Source organism: Giraffa tippelskirchi, chromosome 3 (genome assembly GCF_054371585.1).
Source record: "Giraffa tippelskirchi isolate mGirTip1 chromosome 3, T2T-mGirTip1v1.2.pri, whole genome shotgun sequence".
NCBI lineage: Eukaryota > Metazoa > Chordata > Mammalia > Artiodactyla > Giraffidae > Giraffa > Giraffa tippelskirchi.
The window spans coordinates 184,337,692-184,359,350 of record NC_137277.1 but is presented as its reverse complement, the minus strand read 5'-3'; the positions used below and the strand labels follow the sequence as shown (position 1 = coordinate 184,359,350).

General features: G+C 47.4%; 2 long non-coding RNA genes across 2 annotated transcripts in view; one reads left to right on the top strand and one right to left on the bottom strand.

Moving 5' to 3' along the window:
• Positions 1 to 722: 722 nt before the first annotated feature.
• LOC145543828 (uncharacterized) lies at positions 723 to 2,244 on the top strand. Its single transcript, XR_014081082.1, has 2 exons — positions 723 to 954; positions 2,060 to 2,244. It is a non-coding gene; the product is annotated as an uncharacterized LOC145543828 (long non-coding RNA).
• Positions 2,245 to 12,617: 10,373 nt separating this feature from the next.
• LOC145543827 (uncharacterized) overlaps positions 12,618 to 21,659 on the bottom strand; it is a 29,284-nt gene continuing 20,242 nt past the window's right edge. The window contains exon 8 of the long non-coding RNA XR_014081080.1: positions 12,618 to 13,116. This is a non-coding gene — a long non-coding RNA (uncharacterized LOC145543827). The remainder of the gene's footprint in view (positions 13,117 to 21,659) is intronic.

The window sequence follows — 21,659 nt, the reverse complement described above, 5'->3', positions numbered from 1 at the left end:
GAAGATAACAGCAGAGATCAGGTGATGCATCTATAAGCCAAGGAATACCAAAGACCGTCAGCAAACCTCCAGAAGCTAGGAGAGAAACATGAAACACTTTCTTGCCACAGCCCTTGAGAGGAACCAACACTGCCAATACTTTGATCTTGGACTTCTAGCCTCTAGAACTAGAAGAAAACAAAATGCTGTTGTTTAAGGCACGGTACCAGTTAGCGGTACTTTGTTAAGGCAGCCCTGGAAAATGAAAGCGTCATACTCTAGTCACTTTGAAAACAATGGTTTCTTGAATTATGCAGATCTTCCAAATGTTTACACATTTCATTATACTATACCAAAAATCACATTTGTTAATACCACCACAGATTTCGTCAGAGAAGTCTGCAGGTCTTGAGAAGCTGTCAAGCTCACAGTGGCAGATACAAGCTTTTCAAAATTCTAATTTTTCACTTGAAAGGTCAAATTTTATCATTGACAACAAATATTGTCCATTATTTTCCTTGAAGTAACAGACTCTTTGGACTCGTATTCAAGGAAAGATCTACCAGATACCCAAGTCCGCATAACGGTGGTTTGTCAATCAGTCTTTCAAACAAACACAGTGATCCATGAAAGAAGCATCTAGTTTCACACACCACCCAAATAATCCACCAGTGTTTGTTGTCAAGGCAACCATCAGACTTCCGTACGCAGAGTTCTGTATGTGTCTCCCCATTTCCTCACACAGAATACGAAAGAGATGTGTACTCAAAGATGAAGATTTAACAAAACTAACTTTGTTTCATTTTTACTGTGAGTGCATCACCATGAAGAATTTAATGACCCTAGTACATTGGGTACCACTGCCTCAATTCATGTTAGGAGGCCCATTTCACAGACCTTCTGTAAGGGTCTCAGAGGCCCCCCAGAGGCCCAAAGACCACACTTTGAGAACCACTCCTCTGATCAAGCACAGTGGTAAGACCCAGACAAATCTTTCGGAAGGCATGTTCAAATAGATGGATGGATGGATGAAGTAAATAAAGAAATAGAGAAAGAGAGAAGAAAGCCCAGATTTGCTTCTGCCCTTGCCTTTCTATATTATCTGAGAGACTGGGCCCTACATAACTAGCTTTTCAGCTGATGGCAGTTGATAGAGAGGGCTCTGCAGGGTTTGTCCCAAGCCTGGGAGACAATTCCACACATAAATGTTCTATCAAGTCTTGTCTTTGAAGAGGCTCGGTGAGGCGTGTCTTAACAGCACACCTCATAGTACCTTGGCTCAAACAGCCCCCTGGTCTCGGTGGCATGATTATGACAAAAAGAAGAATGGAGAGAAAGATTGTTTCATTTAGTGCATGCAGAAAAGTAGTCATTATCATTTACCATCTAGACTTCATGAACCACTTTAAAATATTTTAAGTCCTTTTTTGAAAAATTTTACAGAAATAAGAATAAAGGGAGAGTGAAGAACAGCTCTATTAGATATTCGAATAAGAATTTAAACTTAGAATTTTTATTCCATGTTTTCCTGGTTTTGAAGGTATCCGATATGGGCAACATCCTCCAAACGTAACTAACATCTCACTAACGGTCATCAGCTTTCACGCATGAATAGGAACACACACATTTGGGTAAATACTGATTTCAGATTCAAAGTACATCTTCACTGGATTCTAGAGTCTCATCATTTCTGATTTCTCTTCTTACACTTGGAAATCCAAAATGCGGTACTTGAAATTTTTAAAACCTTTGATGGCTCTTAATTTTGCTGAAGATGGACACCTTCTTCACTCCATAAATGCAAAAGAATTGCATTTTTATATTTCTAATCTCCAACCAGAATGAGAATCTAGTTTTTTAAAATTTATACTCCAAGTATTTCCTCCCAATGACCTTCTGTTGACACCTGCCTTAGCTTTTGTCCGCTTCTGAACTATATCAAGTAGATGTTGGTGCACAAACATCACAAAGGATGAAAATAGTGTGATACATCCTGTAGTAAAAGAGGATGGTCTGGATTCTTGTCCTGCTGGTTGAGTGAGTGACTAGATGAGGATTCCGTATTTTCTTTTTTCCCTAGAAATACATGGCTTAACCTTTGATTCTTGAGTTTGAGAAAATTCATCTAAGACATCATCATCTGAAGACTGATGATCTGAGATTTCACTTACGTGATCAGTTTCACCATCCTCAGTAACGTGAGTCTAAAGTGATGCTATCTGGCTCTCTGCATTCATCTTCTGGATAAACCAATTATTTCAAAACGCTTTCCTCTGTCCATTTTCTTCTCTTTGTCATTGGGGATGAAAAGGAAAACATTCTCATTTCTCAGTTGTGTTCAATGAAAGCAGAAGTCAGCCTATAAACTGGTGTCTCCAGATTTCTCTTCATATCTCCTGACAATGCAATGCAATACTTGGGGCAACTGTCTTAGTTTCCTACTGCAGTTGGTAAATATCACCATGAAGCTGGTGACCTAAAACCACACCAACATATTAGAATCTAGCTCTGGAGGTGGCTGAAATCAAGATGTCAGTGAGGGCTGTGCTCCTTCTGGAGGCTCCATGGGAGAATCGTTTCCTTGTCTCTTTCAGACACATTGCTCAGCTCTCAGTGCCTTCCTCTGTCTCCAAAGCCAGCAATGCTGTATCTCTCTCATGCTGCTCCGTTTTCAGAGTCACATCTTTTTCTTTGACTCCTTTAGGGACCATTGTGATTATTTGAGCCACCCAGATAATCCGGAATCATCTCCCATCTCAAGGTCCTTAACTTAATCCCATCTTCAGTCTCTTTTGCTGCACAAGGTCATGTATTCACAAGTTCCAGGGGTCAGGATGTGGGCATCTTTGAGGGCCCATTAACTTCCAGGTGGTGCTAGTGGTAAAGAACACGCTTGCCAACGTAGGAGACATGAGACATGGGTTCGATCCCTGGGTTGGGAAGATCCCTGGAGGAGGGCATGGCAACCCACTCCAGTATTCTTGCCTGGAGAATCCCAAGGACAGAAGAGCCTGGCGGGCTACAGTTCATAGTGTCACAAAGAGTCAGACACCACTGAAGCAACTTAGCAGGCCTGCACATATACTGCCTGCCATAGCAGTACAGTAAGAAAACTGTAGATGACATGACAGTCCTGACCCGTGTCACATCATTCTTCTAAATAATCCACCATTGCTCCCTTTTGTTATCATTTCAGTCTTGTAGTGTAGTTGAGAATAGTTGGCAAGTAATGACGAAATGATTTCTAGGATGAGGAAATAAAGAAGTGTTTCAAGAGACAGGAAAAATAAGATCACTAAAATCCCAAATCTGTCTTAGATTTACAAAAGTGTCCAATGGACCCATGGGGTAATTGCAAGATAGAGTAATATTTTTCCCTATAAAATAATAATTCAGTTTAGTTCAGTCGCTCAATCGTGTCCGACTCTTTGCAACCCCATGAATTGCAGCACGCCAGGCCTCTCTGTCCATCACCAACTCCCGGAGTCTACCCAAACCCATGTCCATCGAGTCGGTGATGCCATCCAACCATCTCATCCTCTATCGTCCCCTTCTCCTCCCGCCCCCAATCCTACCCAGCATTAGGGTCTTTTCCAGTGAGTCAGCCCTTCGCATGGGGTGGTCAAAGTATTGGAGTTTCAGCTTCAACATCAGACCTTCCAATGGACACCCAGGATTGATCTCCTTTAGGATGGATTGATTGGATCTCCTTGCAGTCCAAGGGACTCTCAAGAGTCTTCTCCAACACCACAGTTCAAAAGCATCAATTCTTCGGCGCTCAGCTTTCTTCACCGTCCAACTCTCACAACCATACATGACCACTGGAAAAACCATAGCCTTGACTAGACGGACTTTTGTTGGCAAAGTAATGTCTCTGCTTTTAAACATGCTATCTAGGTTGGCCATAACCTTCCTTCCAAGGAGTAAGCGTCTTTTAATAATAATTACAATTTCTCTATTCTTTGGAAGATCTGTAAGGGAAAATAAAAGCTTATAACTATCAGTCCTTACAAATAGAACTGTTCATAAAATAAACCAAAGTAAACAAATTAAAATCAGGTGCAAAAGAACTTGACTACATACTGAAGTTTAGGCTGCACTGAGCAAAAGCCCTATACGTGTTGGGTTAGTCACTCAGTCATGTCCAACTCTTTGTGACCCTATGGACTATGGCCCACCAGGCCCTTCTGTCCATGGGATTCTCCAGGCAAGAATACTTGAGTGGGTAGCCATGCCCTTCTCGAGGAGATCTTTCCAATTCAGGGATCAAACCCAGGTCTCCCACATTGCAGGTGGATTCTTTACCAACTGAGCTATCAGGGAAGCTATTAGTGCAGTAGTACAGGCTAAATCTGAAATTCTGAACATTGAGCTTAAAATGCGTTGGGACAAAATAAGTGGGGCAGAGAGGGAAGAATTAGTTAGGGCAAGGTATACTGCCATTACATAAATAAACCCCCAAGTTCAGTGACTTTAAGAAAAAAAGTATATTTCTGTCTCTCATTCATATCTGAGGTTAATGTTGACAGTTGGCAAGTATTTCAGCTCTATGTGGTGATTCAGGGACCCAGGTTCCTTCCATCTTGTGGCTCTGCCATCCTTTGGGAGCTTGTGATCTGCGTGGTTGAGGTCCCAGCTAGCTGTAGAGAGGTCAGAGAGAAGACCCAACCTCTCTCTCCAGGCTCAGCCCCCAAGAGGCGTGTATCACTTTCTATTAGCTAGAATATAGTCACTTGATCTCTCAACTCCAAAGGAGAATGGTACTTGTGGTCCAGCTACGTTCCCAGGAAAAAGGGAGTGCATGTCAGTGCACAGTTAGCCATCTCCCCACCCCCAAGGAATGAGCTTTGATGGCCAATGATGCTTTGATCATGACAGACAAGCCATCTCAGCCCCTGAAGGACAGGAAATCATTGGAACACCTTACAGAGCTGTAGATCTTAGCAGGTCGAAACTGAGAATCAGAATGACCAGGGAAGCTTTTTTTGATTCAGCCTTACTGAGGCAGTCATGCTGAGGGGGATCATATTTTGAGAAAAATCCCCCAGGCGATTCTGCTATGATTCCGATCCACTGTGAATGCAGGTACGAGAGGTAAGCCAGATGTCTGAAGAGGCTGTTCCTGTAGTTGGAGCTGTGTGTGGGGATTGACCTGGCTGCGGTCAGCATCCTCAGGTGTTTCCTGATTGATCATACACGAACCTAGGATCCCCTCCTCCAACCGTCAGGCCCAGGCCCAGGTTTTGGCCCGTAAAAGGCACTCAGTGAATGTTTGTTGAATGTCTTGTTTTTACTCTCACAACAGAAAAAGTAGAGTGGGGAAGTCCTTTCAAAAGCCTTTAAACCAACAGATGAAAGTGTCATTTGACTCAAACTGGTTTCAAGAAGAAACAGAGATAAACCACCCCAGAGGAAAGGCGTTTCCCAGGTATCACCTCCAGTGAAACCAGCATCTGCTCTGAGAGCAGCGCTCCCTCCACCCACCCCACCCCCGCCCCCAGGGGTGTCCTCTCCCCCTTGACCCTTCAAGTTGAAATGTGATTCAGCTTGAGTAGGTGTGTGTGGAGCCAAGGTGTTACATTTCCAACAACATTCAGCCATTGCCAATGCCACAGGGCCACAGACCAGGCTTCGAGGATTCAGGTTCTGGAAAGCAAATAAGCAGGCCAAGGAGGGATGTGATGGAGTAAATGCAGAGACACCTCCCACCTGGTGGCTTCACCCACGGTTCACTTCAACCCATTCGGCTCCTCTCTCCTCCCTTTCCCACCCCTCTTTGGGGAGCAGGCAGATTCCTGTCCCAAATTTCAGGGTCCTGTGGTAAGAGCCAACGATGTGACCTAGGGGAGAAAGATGAAGCCTGGGACTTGGAGTCCCCTTTGCTACACAGCATTATCTTCAAATATCCTGTGGATGGAACAGAAGCCAGAAGAAGGCTTTTCTCAGTGACCCCAGGGACAAGAATCTTGGAATAGAGAGAAGCTTGAAAATGAGCTAGAACAGATCCAAGTGATGGATTTCCTGAGTCCTGCTTTTGTGGCTCTTAACAGGCTATATATCTGGACCATCCCATCCCCAAGTTCATGCTGAGTGCATTGACTCTCACACGTGGGACACAGGTATCCTCATCAAGAATCTATTCTCCCAACTGAGGCAGCTGGGCAAAAACCATCTGCCTGGGCCCACAAAATGAATCCTATCTCCTTGTGTCCGGACTTCTGGTCTAGAGGTCTTCCCAGGAATCCACATGGCACCTACCACACTTGTAGGAATCAAGGATAATCTGTGTGCCACGCCATCTCCCTACCCAGCAGCCAAGGAAAAGGGACCATTGGCCACGGCCCATGCTGGGTCACCTGACTTGAAACCGCCACCTCCCCCCCAGCTGCTTGCCTTGCAGAACTCCCTGTTTAATGTTTTATTCCTCCCACTGTTTCATTATTGATTCAGCCCCTCACTGCCAGGTCTGACCAAGTAAGCCCTGAGCATTTGTATAATGTCAACTTCATCAAAAATGCAGGAGTTGGGGTTTTACTCGTCTGCGCACTACCTAGACGGTTTAAGTCGATGATTGGCGGTTTTGTGAGCCCAGGAGGGTGCTGGCAGCCCACAGGCTGATTCTGGCTTCTCTGAGGGGATATTGGGTCCCCAGGCTCCAGGGAACCCAAAATCCCCCGTCTCTTGCAGATAGGAATGAAGTCTAGGAGAGGACACTCATTGAGGTGGAGAGTTAGGAGGTTGGCAGTGACTTTTTAAAACAAGCACCAGGCACAAGTTTAGAAACAAATTCAGCAATGCATTATCATGCTGCTATTAAATGTAACAGGGTGGGCTTCCTTGGTAGCTCTGTGGTAAAGAGTTCAGCTGCCAATGCAGAAGACACGGGTTCAATCCCTGGGTCAGGAAGATCCCCTGGAGGAGGAAATGGCAGCCCACCCCAGTATTCTTGCCCTGGGAAATCCCATGGACAGAGGAGCCTGGCAGGCTACAGTCCATGGAGTCTCAAGAGTCAGACACAACTTAGCTACTAAACGACAACAACAAAATGTATTAACCACAGATGAAAATCTAATGAGGTGAAGAAATGTCTATTCATCTGTTTATTCAAAACATGTTTACTGAGCACCTATTATGTGGTAAACCCTAGCTCATTGAAATGAAGAAGGCATACAAGGTTTCCATTCTCATGAACTGAAATTCTATTTGAGAAAAATCAGGCTATAAAATGGAAATAGTGATAATAGTTTATACTTGTCAAACACTTACCATGTGTTGGGTACCATTCTAAGCACTTTACATAGACAGAGATTCAATTTCCCAGGATTGTTTTGAAAAGTCTACTTGTGTACCTGCCCATAGAAACAAAACAGAAAGGATAGGCACCGAAACATTAGCAAGCATCAGCCTCAAACTGTGACTTTGTGGAGAACTTTCATTTTCTTCTTTGGGCTAACCTGGATTATCTAAATTTTCTTTATGTCTAGAACAATAAGAGAGGAGAGTTAAAGTAGGGAAGATATGTTCTTGAGCCTCAAGCTCAGAGAAATCAGGCAGAGACCCTCCAAATGTTTCTCATTTGCTGCCTGATGTCTTCAGGCTCTGAGTATAGAGGCACTGGTCTGCTCCAGCCACTCTGGGTTCTGTCCCGGTTTGGAAATCCTTCACCTCTTCCTCCCCGGAGAATGGAATCCGTGGAGAGCCTGAAGGCTGCAGCCCAGCAATACGGCTCATGGTCAGTGCTGGAGGATGGCAGAGGCATTCCCCAGGAATAGAGTCCTTTAAACAATGTCACCAGATGGGCATCAGGAGCCTGGATCCTCCTGCCAGGCATGCAGATGCCAGCATCCAACCTCCACTATCATGAAACACCAACCTGACTTGGGCAGCTGGGACTGCCAACCAGCCAGACTGGACCTCTTCCCTGGCTGGAGAAGTGGACAGGACTGAAATGGACCCTACTTCAAATAGCTATGCCTCATGGCCCCAGAGGTCCTGCTGGGCCACTCTCTGGCTCTGAAGGCTCCCAGGGAGGAGGGTGGAGGGCCCACCTTCAAATGGGTGACCACACCAGGGTGATAATAATAACCGTAAAAAACAACAACAGGTGGTATCTGGGAAGCTCCAACTCTGAGCTCTGGACACACAAGGAGGCCCAAGGCTGAGCACTTTACATTTCTTATTGCATTTAATCCTCATTTTACCAATAAGGAAACAGAGGCCCAGAGAAGTTAAGTCACTGGCCCAAAGTCACACAGCCAGGGAGTGTCAGTCTGGCAGGATGACTGCAGAGTCCACACCCTTCACCACATGGCCAAGCTGTTGCAAACTTTCTGCCTGGGACCTCTGGGGACACTGTCTTGCAGGCTCTTCCCCAGGGCCTGCCACATGAGGAGGACAGCAGCTCTGGCTGCTGAGGAAGTATCAGAGCACTGAGTAAAGGGTGGGCGTCAGGTGGTCCCGGCTTTGAATTCCGGCCCAGCCACCTGTCACCGTGTGATGCTAAGCAAGTCATTTAACTCTTTGGGCCTCTGTTTCCTCATCTTCAGTGATGCCTAACTTTTCCGACTGCCAGGAAGTTTGCTTTTCACACAATTACTAGAGTTGGTTGAACACCCACTAAATATGCCAGATGCAATGGAGGAGCAGCGCACGCATTTCTAATCTTTATAATAGCCCAAGACACTAGGATCACCTCCACCTGGCAGATGGAGAAACGGAAGCTTGAACAGGTTAAGTGACTCCCATTGTTACAAGGAAGAAGCAAAGATCTGAGTCCATGTCCTCTGAGGGCAAAAGCCCTCATCTTAGCCCATCTGCTACAGACATCAAATGAAATGAAGACTGTCCAGGGCTTGGCGCTGTGCCTGGCTCGTGTGAGCCCTCCAGCAACAGCTATTATTGCTGTTGCTACAATAAGGAGAGAGAAAATGTATTTGCAGTCAGCACAGTGCCTAGTTCCTAGAAAGCCTCAGATCCCCCACGTGTGTTAAACGGTTACAGTTGTCTCCGGCAGGTCAAGGCTGTCTGCAGCAGCCAGGGCATCTTCGCTCAAGCCCTGAGAGGGCTCCAAGGTGAGCAAGCAGGTCCCTCCTTCTCCCCAGGATGCGACAGTTTACCTGGGAAGTGAGGAAAAACCCATGTACAGCAGTTACCGCACTGTTTCCTCCTCCACAAAGCAACCAAAGAGGCCCTTCCAGCCCTAACACACTTCACATCCTGTGCGGAATTGGCACCAGGTGAAACGCAAAACAACACAGCTTGAGTGCTGTTTGATCGAAAAAATTCCCAGGCCCGGGCTTCCTGTAGAACCACTTCCTGTCTAAACATCGCCTGGCATCCCACCTGGGTCAGGAGTGGATCCTTAGGAGTTTGGATCCTGGACATCCCCGCCGTCCATCCCACCTCAACCCCAAGTTTGAAGGCCAATCCCCAACCTCCAAGTGTCCATCAGAGGCCTCAACAGCACTAGCTCACTTTTGACCCTTTGTGGGCAATGCTGCCAAACGTGGAGGATTTGCCAAATCCTCTCCTCCAACCATGGTGTTCCTAACTTCCCCCTGGATTTTTCTACCACACCTCTTGCTCCCATTCTGCAAGTCTTGACTCTGAAGCTTTCGGTGTTTGCCCAGACAACAGCAACTGTAAGACACCAACAATCATAAGAGGCATCAAAATTCCAGAGGTGAAACACGTGAAAAGGTTTGTGTTACAGAATGGATGGTTTGGGTAATAATATTCATTATGGCCCCAGTATGAGCCTGGCCCTACTAGGTGCTCCTAGCACACATCTTCCCTTAGTGTCACACCTCCCTTTGTTCATCATTGCTATCATTCCTCTACAGCCAAAGGCACTGAAGCCCAGAGATGTAAAGCAACTCGTCCAAGATCACACAGCTAAGTGGCAAAACCAAGACTTGAACTGTGATCTCTTTGATCTTGTAACAATAGCAGAAATAGACCTTCTCCTGGGTACTTCCTCCAAGCTGACTTCTGAGCCCAGTGGATTTATGCAAAATTAAGTCAGCCCTGACCTTGAGAAGCCTTTTCCATCTTTTAATTTCCTTACATTAGAGAGTAATAATAACAGTTCTCTGTGCCAGGTGCTATATTAGCCACTACATGTGTCCTAGTACATTCAGTGTTCCTATCCGCCTTATACGGTAGGCTCTATCATTAACCCCACTTCACAGATGAGGAAACTGAGGAGCAGAGAGGTCACACCACAGACTTAGGTCACATTGCTGGGAAAGGAAAAAGTAGTCTCGCTCCAGATCTCACTCTCCTAACCCACCCATCTTCCCATCTCATCAAGCTGGCACGGGAAGCCCTCTGCTACCCCAAGTCCCCTCCCACACCTACCGCCACTCCTGCCACCCCAAATCCTATTTGACGTTCACGGTAGCCAGACCCCTCTCCTGCTGGGAACAGGATCTGAATTGTCAGGCTTCAGTCAGATGAATGGTCTTCCCCCAGCCAGGCTTGGCTTCCAAGTTTCTTCACGCTGGACCCAAACATAACACAATCAAGCAGCTCTGGCTGCTTTTCAGAAAAAAACTCAAGGGGCAGTGTGGAAAGAAATCTAATTAGAATTCCTCGTAGCCCCGGCTCTTCCTATTATTAAATTAGCCCGCTTTGAAGTGGAACTTGGACTCATTATAATATTTGAATGCTGAGGAATTGTCTTCTATGATCCTGGTCTGAGAAAAATTGCTTTCACAATTGCATTTATCCATGTTCTGGTCTCTCTCCACTGGGATAAAGGAGCACTGGAGATGCCAAGTGTTTCCTGCTTCAGAGAAGAGCTTGGGGAGGATCCAGGGGGCTGGCTGCCCTGTGGGCCAGAGCTGCTGAGATGAGGGTTGGGGGGGGCCTCACACAAACGTGGGGAGAGGGGGGCCGCCCAGGTTTCCGACAACATCACAGCCATAGGCCCCAGTCTGAGGGTCACACCGGGACAGGAAGGCTGGTGGGGAAATTCAGAAGGTCTGGGCCAATGCTTCCCGCAGTGAACAGCCCAGAAGAGAGGTCCACCTAGTGCAGATTCCAGGCTCCCACCCCCAGAGGCGCTGATTCTTCAGGTCTGCCAAGGAGTCAGTCCTCTCGTCTGATTCAGGCTCCCAGACTGAGTCTGAGATGCAGCCAGGTTTGGTCCCTGCTCACCTGGTACCACTGGCGTTTCTTCTGTTTCTTCCAATGCCTATCCAGCACCCTGGAACCTCATTACTGCTACAGAGGAAGATTTCAGTGCTCCCCACCCCCGGGCTGGCAAACTGCTTAAAGGGTCAGCACCAGTGCCCGACTCCCTTTCTTTCCCTGGGGTCTGGAGAACAGGACCCACAGCTGCCAGTCTTGCCAGTCTTGGCATCCTTGGAGAACTCCTGACACCTCTGTTTCACCTTGCTTTTTTTTTTTTTTGACTGTTTTTGGACCCTTTACTGAGGACACAAACAAGAAGTCCTGTTTGCTTGAACATTTTTAAAAGAAAGTGTTTGGGGGGATTCTGATGTCTGCCCATCTTTCCTGATCTAGTCCAAGTCTTGCCTCCTCTAAAAAATGTGCATGCGTGCTCAGTCATGTCCTGCCCTTTGTGAACCCATGGACTGTGGCCCGAAAGGCTCCTCTGTCCACGGGATTCTCCAGGCAAGAATACTGGAGTGGATTGCTATTTCCTCCTCCAGGGGATCCTCCCGACCCAGGGTTCGAACCCAAGTCTTCTATGACTCCTGCATTGCTGAGTCATCAGGGAAGCCCCTCCTCTAAAAAAGCCTTCACCCAAATCCTCCAAGTACCCCAGCCCTTACCTGGTCTCCAAAGCCCTTCAGTTCTGGACTGGCCCCCAGGTCACCTCGAGGTCAGATGCTGGGCTCCTTACTGCTTCCTGCCCTCCCTGATCTTGACACATTACTGGTGCTCTGGGGATCAGAGCCAGCCATCGGTTTATCAAGTTCACTGGATACAATGAATGGAACCCAAAAATTGATCTTCTCTAGAGAAAGCCCAGGCCACGTTCTCAAATATCTGACCAGTCATCCCCTGGGGAATCCCCTGGGGGAAAGGAAGTTCGGGGACCAGGGCCCAGCCTTCCCTCTTCAGTGATGAGGACCCTGAGCCCCAAGCGAGAGCATCAGGGAAGGGTCCTGACTCTTGCCCCTATCCTTCTTCCGCCCAGAAAGTGGCTACTTGTGTCCTCTGATCAAGCAAGTTAACGCTGGGTGTCCTCCCCTCCTGAGCAGCTATTTCCTGCCCAAAGGACACATTCAAGAAGGTTCCGCAAGGCTCGTCTCCTCCCACAGAGGAGAGGAACTGTGGAGCCGGAGACAGCTCCAATAGCCCTGTGGTGCCCCCAGAGAGTGTGGCCTGGATGAGGCTCCATGCATCTGTCAGTTTAAGAAACAGCCACAGTATTTTGGAAGAGAATTGTGGTCAGAAAAATGACTCGATCTCAATGGCCTTATTTACTCAATAGAGCTTCTCTCTGGTGTCTCCTAGTCACATCCGCTTGCCTTCCTGACCCGAGGGCAGGGTCTCCGCAGCACAGGACAGAATGATCTACCAGCTGCGGTGCTTTTCCAGTGACTGCTTATCCTTTTCCCCCGCCCCTTCCCGAGACCCTACAGAGTAGAACCAATCCAAATATCTGATTTCCAGAAAATGTTTTCACCGATTGCCATTAGTTTAACCCTGAAATGGAATAAATCCAACCGTTGCATTAGCTTGTCAAGAATACCCCTGCTTCAGCATTACAGATGATGTCAAAGGCTGGCAAACCCTACAGCTTGCAGTGAAACAACCACAGGGTACCACTTTGCAGACCGCCCTGCTTCCTTCTTCTGGTCTCTCATTCATACACTTCATTACTGTCTGTCCACACTGCACTCTGCTGTAGGACATGAGTACTGTAGTGCCAGAGACTCAAGACAGAACTGCTTTTTCTAGTCTTCCAAATCCTTTCAGCTGACATTTCATTATAAACTTGCCAAAGTGGGTTCAATACTTGTGACCCCTTCATCCTTGAAACAGTCGCCAGGCAGAGTATCATATGGGTCTTGGCACCGCATAGACTTGGGTTGAAGTCCTGTATCTGCCAATCTGTGATCTCGGGCAAGTCAGGTACTCTCTAAGCCTCAGTTACTGTGTCTGTAAAATGGAATGATAATGCCAACAGGTTTACTACAAGGACTTACTGAGAGCAAAAGGTTTATCACGGTGCCTGGAAGAAAGTGAGTACAATGAATGTTCTGTATTATTATTCCTTTTGTTTTCCATTGTATTAATGCATATGAGGAAACTGAAGTTCAAGAGAGGGAAAATGGTTTCTCAAGAGACACAGATATGTGAGCGATCCAGGACACAAACACATCTCCTGATTCTACAATCCAGGCCCTTTTTATTCGACAGCCCTGCAGAGTTCAGCCTTTATATTGACTCTGAGAACCAAGGCACCTAATGTAGACTCAGAAAAGATCAAATAGGATAGTCTCAAAAAGAGGACAGCACAGAGGACCCAGGTAAACATGGAGATCCCTGCTGATTCCTGCCACGTCTCCTTATTGATGCAGAGAAACGCAAAAGAACATTAGGGGGGAAAAGACTGAGGGGCTGTGCAGAGGAAAGAGAGGAGCCTCAGTGTCTGAGGAAGGGAGCTAGAAAATTAAACACCATACACATCACATATTCACTGCGCCCTTCTTCAAAGGTCAGATGGGCCCTTTCTGGATGGAGAAATGGCAGCGATAGAGGCCCAAGATTCAGCCGTGCTGCCGGAAATGGTCAGCCCCAGAGACAAGAGGCTCCTAAACTCCTGGTCTCTGATCTCCGCCTTGGAACATTCTCAGGCCAAGACAAATGTGGGAATCCAATGATAGACTCTTGGAGCTGGGAAAAAAAATCCAAGATGTCGCCCAATGTAGCCCAGTACTTCCAGGCAAAACCACACCAAAACCATCCAGACAGTTGCTAATTGGATGAATGGTTTTCAATTAAATAATAGGGGAGGGGCAGGGAGAAGGGTGCCAAGGATAATTTGAACAGAAACGCAGTCCCGAGATGACCAAGAATGACTTAAGCACACACAAAGGAAGCCAGGGTACAGGTAAGTGCTTGTTTGCCCCACAGGCAGCTGAGGGTGAAGATACAGCCAGGGAGCCTCATGAGCCACAGCGAGCTTTGGCCTGGGCCCCTCCACTTCTCAGCCAGCTTGCTGGTCTCTCCCTCCAGTCCTCCTGTTGACGTGTTTCCAGCCTCATCTCCCTCCTTGCTTTCAGTTCTTGGAATGTCTGGCACTTTCCCTTCTCAGCCTTTGCAAAGGCTGTTCCCTTTGCCTGGAACACCATTCCCTCACCCCACATCCCACCCAGGGTCCTGGCTCCCCAGCTCCCATCCTTCCTGGAGGTCCTGAGAAGCTATTGACCATCCCCACCCCAAAAAGACTCCGAGCACCTGGGACACTCCCTGTGCCTACCCACCCCGGCCCAGGGCACGTCACTGTGGCACCCCACCCTCTAGGCTGGTGGCTCCCAACCAGCAAGGACTGTGGTCACCTTGTCACAGCTGTATCTCCACAGGGAGCCCTGAGCAGTAGACACTTCATAAATATTTGGTGGATTAAAAAAAGACACGAATGCTAATTTCCCCTAGCGTGGCCCACCGCTTCCACTTTTGAGGCTGAAAATAATGAGAAATGAGTATCGCATGTGCCTTAACTGGTCTCTAAATAATAATAAAACAGACATTTATTAAGTGCTTCTAATGTGCTGTGCCCCATGCAGGGTGCTTTACTCTCCCTGACTCAGCTCAGGGCACACAACCCAGGCAGCCAAGGGCTGCTGTCATTATCTCTATCTCCAGGATGGAGAAGGGAACAGAGGGGTTGAGTAACTTGCCTGAGATCACAGATCCTTGCCCTGACTGTGGGCCCGGCCAATCCCAGAGCCCAAACGGTTGCTACAGCACCAGCCTGTCCCCCACAAACCCGTCTCAGAAAGCCCCTTGTGTGTAACTCTAAACCGTGCCGGCAGCAAAGTCAGCCCGTTTCAGCTTCTCCCATCTCAAGCCCAGATGGGGTCTGAGTGACATTTAGCTCATCCCTGGTCTCAGAACTGGAGCCCAGCAGAGCCCTGGGAACATGGGCTCCTTGTGATCAGAGAGCAGAGGAAGTGACTGCTGGCCCGTAGTGGGGCGCTTGGTCCCCTGGGTCTGCTGGTAGCATCTGGCCCCGGCTGCACACACCTCACGTCAATAAAGCAGAAGTCTCAGAGACAGGGAAGGAAGCCAGCGGCGAACAGACTGTCATCACAGGTTAGGCGTTCTCCCGTCTGAGGACCACAGGAACTAGCCAAGGCTACCCCCTCCACGCAGTCTTTCCTGACTCCACATTTATGAACAAATGTTGCTTGAGCCCCCAGATCACTCTGCCGGGACCTGCGCTGTGGCCCTGCCCTGATCTTATGGGTACCTTGTGACCCAGCTGCAGCAGCTCTGCCACCTACCTAGCCTCTTAACTACTCGCTTTACTTCATCTGTAAAATGGGGCTGTTAATATCACCTACCCATCCCTGGGGCTGTTAGAAGGGATATGTGTGTGTGTATACTCATAAAGACTACTACAACGCAACTACACAGATGGTTGTATAGATGTGTGTGAGTGTGTAAATGCTTGGAACAACTCCTGGCACATACTAAGTGTTTAATAAACATCACCTGTTCTTATTAATGTCCATATGATTGTGGAAACAGGCCAGGGAGAGACATCACTTGCAGTGACAAGGGATAATGCCTTTTACAAATCAGGGTGAGGTTCCCAAACACTGATCTGTGAAACAGCCTCCAGCAGACCTCCCTGGAGTATTTGTTAGAGACAGTCCAAGGTCCTGCTCCTGGACCTATTAACTAAGTCTCTGAGGAGGAACCCAGGAATGTACGTTTTTACAGCCTGTCTGGATGATGACAATGGTCAGCCAGGTTAGGGACCCACTGGGCCAGACCAGAGGAGTGGGCTCTGCTGAGATTCCAAATTGGGAAGGGGTCTCTCCCTCCCTACCCACCTTTTCTTCATCAGTATCTTGAGCTTTTCTCCAGAAGAACTCCCAGCAGACCTTCTTCTGACCATGTGAACCCTGAGTACGCTTAGTCTTGCTTCTCACCCACTAAATGTCCTTGAGTTTATTTTCCATCCTCAGTGCAAATAAAGGTTTGCTACAATTACAACTTGTGTACATTGGATAGAGGGGGCCTTGTCTGATCTCCCAGAAAAGTGCCTTGGAGCATTTAACCTCTCACTTCACAGCTTAAGAAGCTGAGACCCAGAGAGGGTATGTGATATGTCCAAGGTCACACGGCAAGCAACCAGAGTGGAAACTATAGCCAAGTCTCTGGTCTCTTAGCCACCACTGTATCCACGGTGATAGGCTCCTATTCCAATCCCAAGGACCACTTACATGTATGCCAATTAGAAGAGTATGAGTTACAAAGTTTTATCTACTGGATACTCTGGGTACCAGGTGGGGCTTCCCAGGTGGCTCAGTGGTAAAGAACCCGCCTGCAATGCAGCAGATGGGGGTTCGATCCCTGGGTTGGGAAGATCCCCTGGAGAAGGAAATGGTAACCCTCTCCAGTATTCTAGCCTGGGAAATCCCCTGGACAAGGAACCTGGCAGACTACAGTCCACGGGGTCACAAATGAGTCAGACATGACTTGGGGACTAAACAATAATGTACCAGGCACAATGTTAACTGCTTCACGTACATTCTCTCATGTAAGCCCCTGTTCTTCATTGTGGGATTTTATCCTCATTTCACCTCTCAGACAACTGAGCCTCAGTGAGGTAAAGTGACCGCTCCAAACTATAAAGCTGGAAAGAGCCAGAATTGCAAGCCCGGCATGTCTGATTCCAGAGCCAGGGTTCTTGGCTGTGAGGCCAGTCACAGATCTAATATCTCTCACTCAGACCCTGCACTTCTCTATCTGTTCTGTGATACGGGTGGGGACTCAGCCGCCTGCATCGGTTCTGCCAGCAGGCTCTGCCATGAAGTGGGTAAAGAGAGTCTGCAAGGCTGGGAGAGGAGGGAGGGGGCCTCTCCTCTCTGCTCGCTTTCTGCTCCGTCACAGCCCCACTCAGAGACACCAGCACCAGCCAGGGTACTCCTGATAGATAAAGCCATTGTATCACACCGCCTAGTTTAAGTTACTGTAGAGGCTACAAATAACAAAAGGTCTACAAATGGGCACAGGGCATGTTCCCAATGCATTAGTTTGACCTAAGCAGGACGTGTTCACTGACAAGCAGAACTGTCGAGAGAGAGAGAGCCTACTTTCTTGGGCAGAGGGATGGATGAGGCCTGGTATGTGACCAAGCACTGCCCATCAAAACTGCTTGAGATTTCACCAAAGAGGATCTACAGATGGCCGATCAGCACATGAAAAGATCTTCAACATCATTAAACATTAGGGAAAGGCAACTTACAAACCACAATCAGATATTACTACACACTTTCCAGAATAGCTAAAATAAAAAATAGTGACAACACCAGATGCCGATGAAGATGCAGAGAAACAATCCCTTGTACACTGCTGTTAAGAATGTAAAATGGTGCACCCATTGTGGAAAAGAGTTTGGCAGTTTCTTTAAGAACTGAACATGCAATTATCATATGACCCAACAATTGCACTTCTGCGCATTTATCCCAGAGAAATGAAAACTTACACTCACACACAAAAGAACTCTACCTGAATGATTATAACATTTTTACTGGTAACAGCCAAAAACTGGAAACAATCTGCTGCTGCTGCTGCTGCTGCTGCTAAGTCGCTTCAGTCGTGTCCGACTCTGTGCGACCCCATAGACGGCAGCCCACCAGGCTCCCCCGTCCCTGGGATTCTCCAGGCAAGAACACCGGAGTGGGTTGCCATTGCCTTCTCCAATGCATGACAGTGAAAAGTGAAAGCGAAGTCGCTCAGTCGTGTCCTACTCTTCGAGACCCCATGGACTGCAGCTCACCAGGCTCGTCCTTTAATAGGTAAACAGTTCAACAAACTGCAGTATATCCATACCATGGGAACACCACACACTGATAAAAAGGAACTATTGATAATGTCTGTGTATGCTCAATAGTGTCCAACTCTTTGCAACCCCATGGACTGTACAGATCGCCAGGCTTCTCTGTCCATGGAATTTTCCAGGCAAGAATACTGGAGTGGGCTGCCATTTCCTCCTCTAGAGGATCTTACCCACTCAGGGATCAAACCCAGTTTCTCTTGCATCTCCTGCATTGGCAGGCAGATTCTTTACCACTGCACCACCTTGGAACACTACACACCAGTAAAAAGGAACTATTGATACACAGTAGTATACCCAGCGAATGACACACAGGACAATTTGGATCAATCTCCAGAGAACTATGATGCATGAAACAAGTCAATCCCAAAAGACTGAATACTGCATAATTCCATGTATGTAATATGCTTGAAACCACAGAGGAGCCGGTGGGCTATAGTCCATGGGGTCACAAAGAGTTAGACATTGCTGAGTGACTCAGCACAGCACAGCACACCACAGCATAATCCAAACATTTGATGGGGTCAGGCTGGCATTAACCCTCCAAACTTATCACCCCTGACTCCCCAGCAGAAAGGGAGAGAAGCCCTGAAAGAAAATCAAGATGCGATGGGGGTAAGGGTGGGGAGTGACCTTCGAGGAAGCAACTCTCTCTTTCATGGTCCAAGGACTCCCAACCCCGAGGTTCCCAATGAAGCAGAGCTAACAGCCACAGCAGCCAAGGGCGGGATTAGAACCCAGCTTTCCGGCTCTGCTCCCCACAGCTCAGCGAGCTCTGGGCAGCCCCCCTGAATGTGTCAGAACACTTAGAAATGGTTCTAATTATAACCAGGAAGTTTTTAAGCCTGTGGCTGGAAAGGAATGCCGATTCATGTAATAGCCGTTACTGCGCACAATAACCCCCCCACCCAGTGTTCTTGGCACAGTTTTTGAGGGTGATAAATGGTGTCACCATTGGCACAGATAGGAGCCTTTATCATACAGGCGAGAAACCCCTAGTCTCTGGAGAAGAACAATAGCGGGAAAGGTCTTGAAGAGGACAACACTCTGTGTCCCTGGATGTAACTGGATAGCTTGTGGGGGGAAACTTCCCCCTTCATAATTAGTCAACTAATTATCCTCTACTCCATGCTAATGAGCCACCAAAGGCTCTTTCAGAGAGAAGCATAGGCAGAGATGTTTCACTGCCTGGTCCCCCCAACTTCTCGTCCCCTTTCTCCCTGTCTCCCACCAGGGGCTCCTCTGCCAACCTGAGGAGAGAGCCAGCCTTGAGCTTGTGACCCGAGCCAGCTAACCTCACAGCTAACGTGTGGAGCAGGGAGATGGGCCAGGCCGTGAGTCCTCAGATGGGAAGCCGGGGCTGTAACACACTGAGTAAGCTTCCAATTCTCCCCTCCCAGGGTGGCCCCAGCAGCAGCCAACCACTTCAGATGTTACGATTTCCTTCTTCCTGGTGTGTACAACAGCTCCTTCAACTGTCAGCAATGGTGTTGCAAATCAGTGCAGGAGGCTTGGAAATAGACATCATCGTTCACCATTTTCTAGCTGTCTGCCCCTCAGCAAAAAGGAAAGGTTCACCTCTCTGCACCTTCCAGAGCTTCTATCTCCAAGGAATTTTCTTCAGAGAGTTATGGGGGATGGAGGGGTGGGTTGCCTGCCACCCAGAGCCCAGGCACAGAGTGGATGTTCCATGAACCGTGACAGCCACAGCAGAGATGGAGATGGTCTACTTCCAACCTCCCAGATCCCACAGGCCCTATGGTAGGTTCTCTGTGCAGTCCAGCTCTTACCAGCTCAGACCTCAAAAGGTCTGAAACATCCAACAGCCATTCAAGATTGTGTCCTTGAAGAATATTTAAGGATTTGGGAAAGGCTTCCAAAGACTCCTGAGTGATAAGCACAGAGTAGCAAATTATACAGGCAGCAGGACGCCAGTATTATCATAGGTAGAAAAAATGACACCAACCAGAGCTCTTGACCTTCTCCAATCAATAGAAATTGACTAGAGACCAGACAAGAAATTCAGGCAAGACTTTAGTGGGGCTTCTGGGAAAGACTAGAGATCTCTTCAAGAAAATTAGAGATACCAAGGGAACATTTCATGCAAAGATGGGCTCGATAAAGGACAGAAATGGTATGGACCTAACAGAAGCAGAAAATATTAAGAAGAGGTGGCAAGAATACACAGAAGAACTGTACAAAAGAGATCTTCACGACCCAGATAATCATGATGGTGTGATCACTCACCTAGAGCCAGACATCCTGGAATGTGAAGTCAAGTGGGCCTTAGAAAGCATCACTACGAACAAAGCTAGTGGAGGTGATGGAATTCCAGTTGAGCTATTTCAAATCCTGAAAGATAATGCTGTGAAAGTGCTGCACTCAATATGCCAGCAAATCTGGAAAACTCAGCAGTGGCCACAGGACTGGAAAAGGTCAGTTTTCATTCCAATCCCAAAGAAAGGCAATGCCAAAGAATGCTCAAACTACTGCACAATTGTACTCATCTCACACGCTGGTAAAGTAATGCTCAAAATTCTCCAAGCCATGCTTCAGCAATATGTGAACCGTGAACTTCCAGATGTTCAAGCTGGTTTTAGAAAAGGCAGAGGAACCAGAGATCAAATTGCCAACATTCGTTGGATCATAGAAAAAGTAAGAGAGTTCCAGAAAAACATCTATCTCTGCTTTATTGACTATGCCAAAGCCTTTGACTGTGTGGATCACTATAAACTGTGGAAACTTCTGAAAGAGATGGGAATACCAGACCATCTGACCTGTCTCTTGAGAAACCTGTATGCAGGTCAGGAAGCAACAGCTAGAACTGGACATGGAAAAACAGACTCGTTCCAAATAGGAAAAGGAGTACGTCAAGGCTGTATATTGTCACCCTGCTTATTTAACTTATATGCAGAGTACATCATGAGAAATGCTGGGCTGGAAGAAGCACAATCTGAAATCAAGATTGCTGGGAGAAATATCAATAACCTCAGATATGCAGATGACACCACCCTTATGGCAGAAAGTGAAGAGGAACTAAAGAGCCTCTTGATGAAAGTGAAAGAGGAGAGTGAAAAAGTTGGCTTAAAGCTCAACATTCAGAAAACTAACATCATGGCATCTGGTCCCATCACTTCATGGGAAATAGATGGGGAAACAGTGGAAACAGTGTCAGACTTTATTTTGGGGGGCTCGAAAATCACTGCAGATGGTGATTGCAGCCATGAAATTAAAAGACGCTTACTCCTTGGAAGGAAAGTTATGACCAACCTAGATAGCATATTAAAAAGCAGAGACATTACTTTGTCGACAAAGGTCCATCTAGTCAATGCTATGGTTTTTCCAGTGGTCAAGTATGGATGTGACAGTTGGACTGTGAAGAAAGCTGAGCGCTGAAGAATTGATGCTTTTGAACTGTGGTGTTGGAGAAGACTTGAGAGTCCCTTGGACTGCAAGGAGATCCAACCAGTCCATCCTAAAGGAGATCAGTCCTGGGTGTTCATTGGAAGGAATGATGTTGAAGCTGAAACTCCAATACTTTGGCCACCTCATGCAAAGAGTTGACTCACTGGAAAAGACTCTGATGCTGGGAAGGATTATGGGCAGGAGGAAAAGGGGACGACAGAGG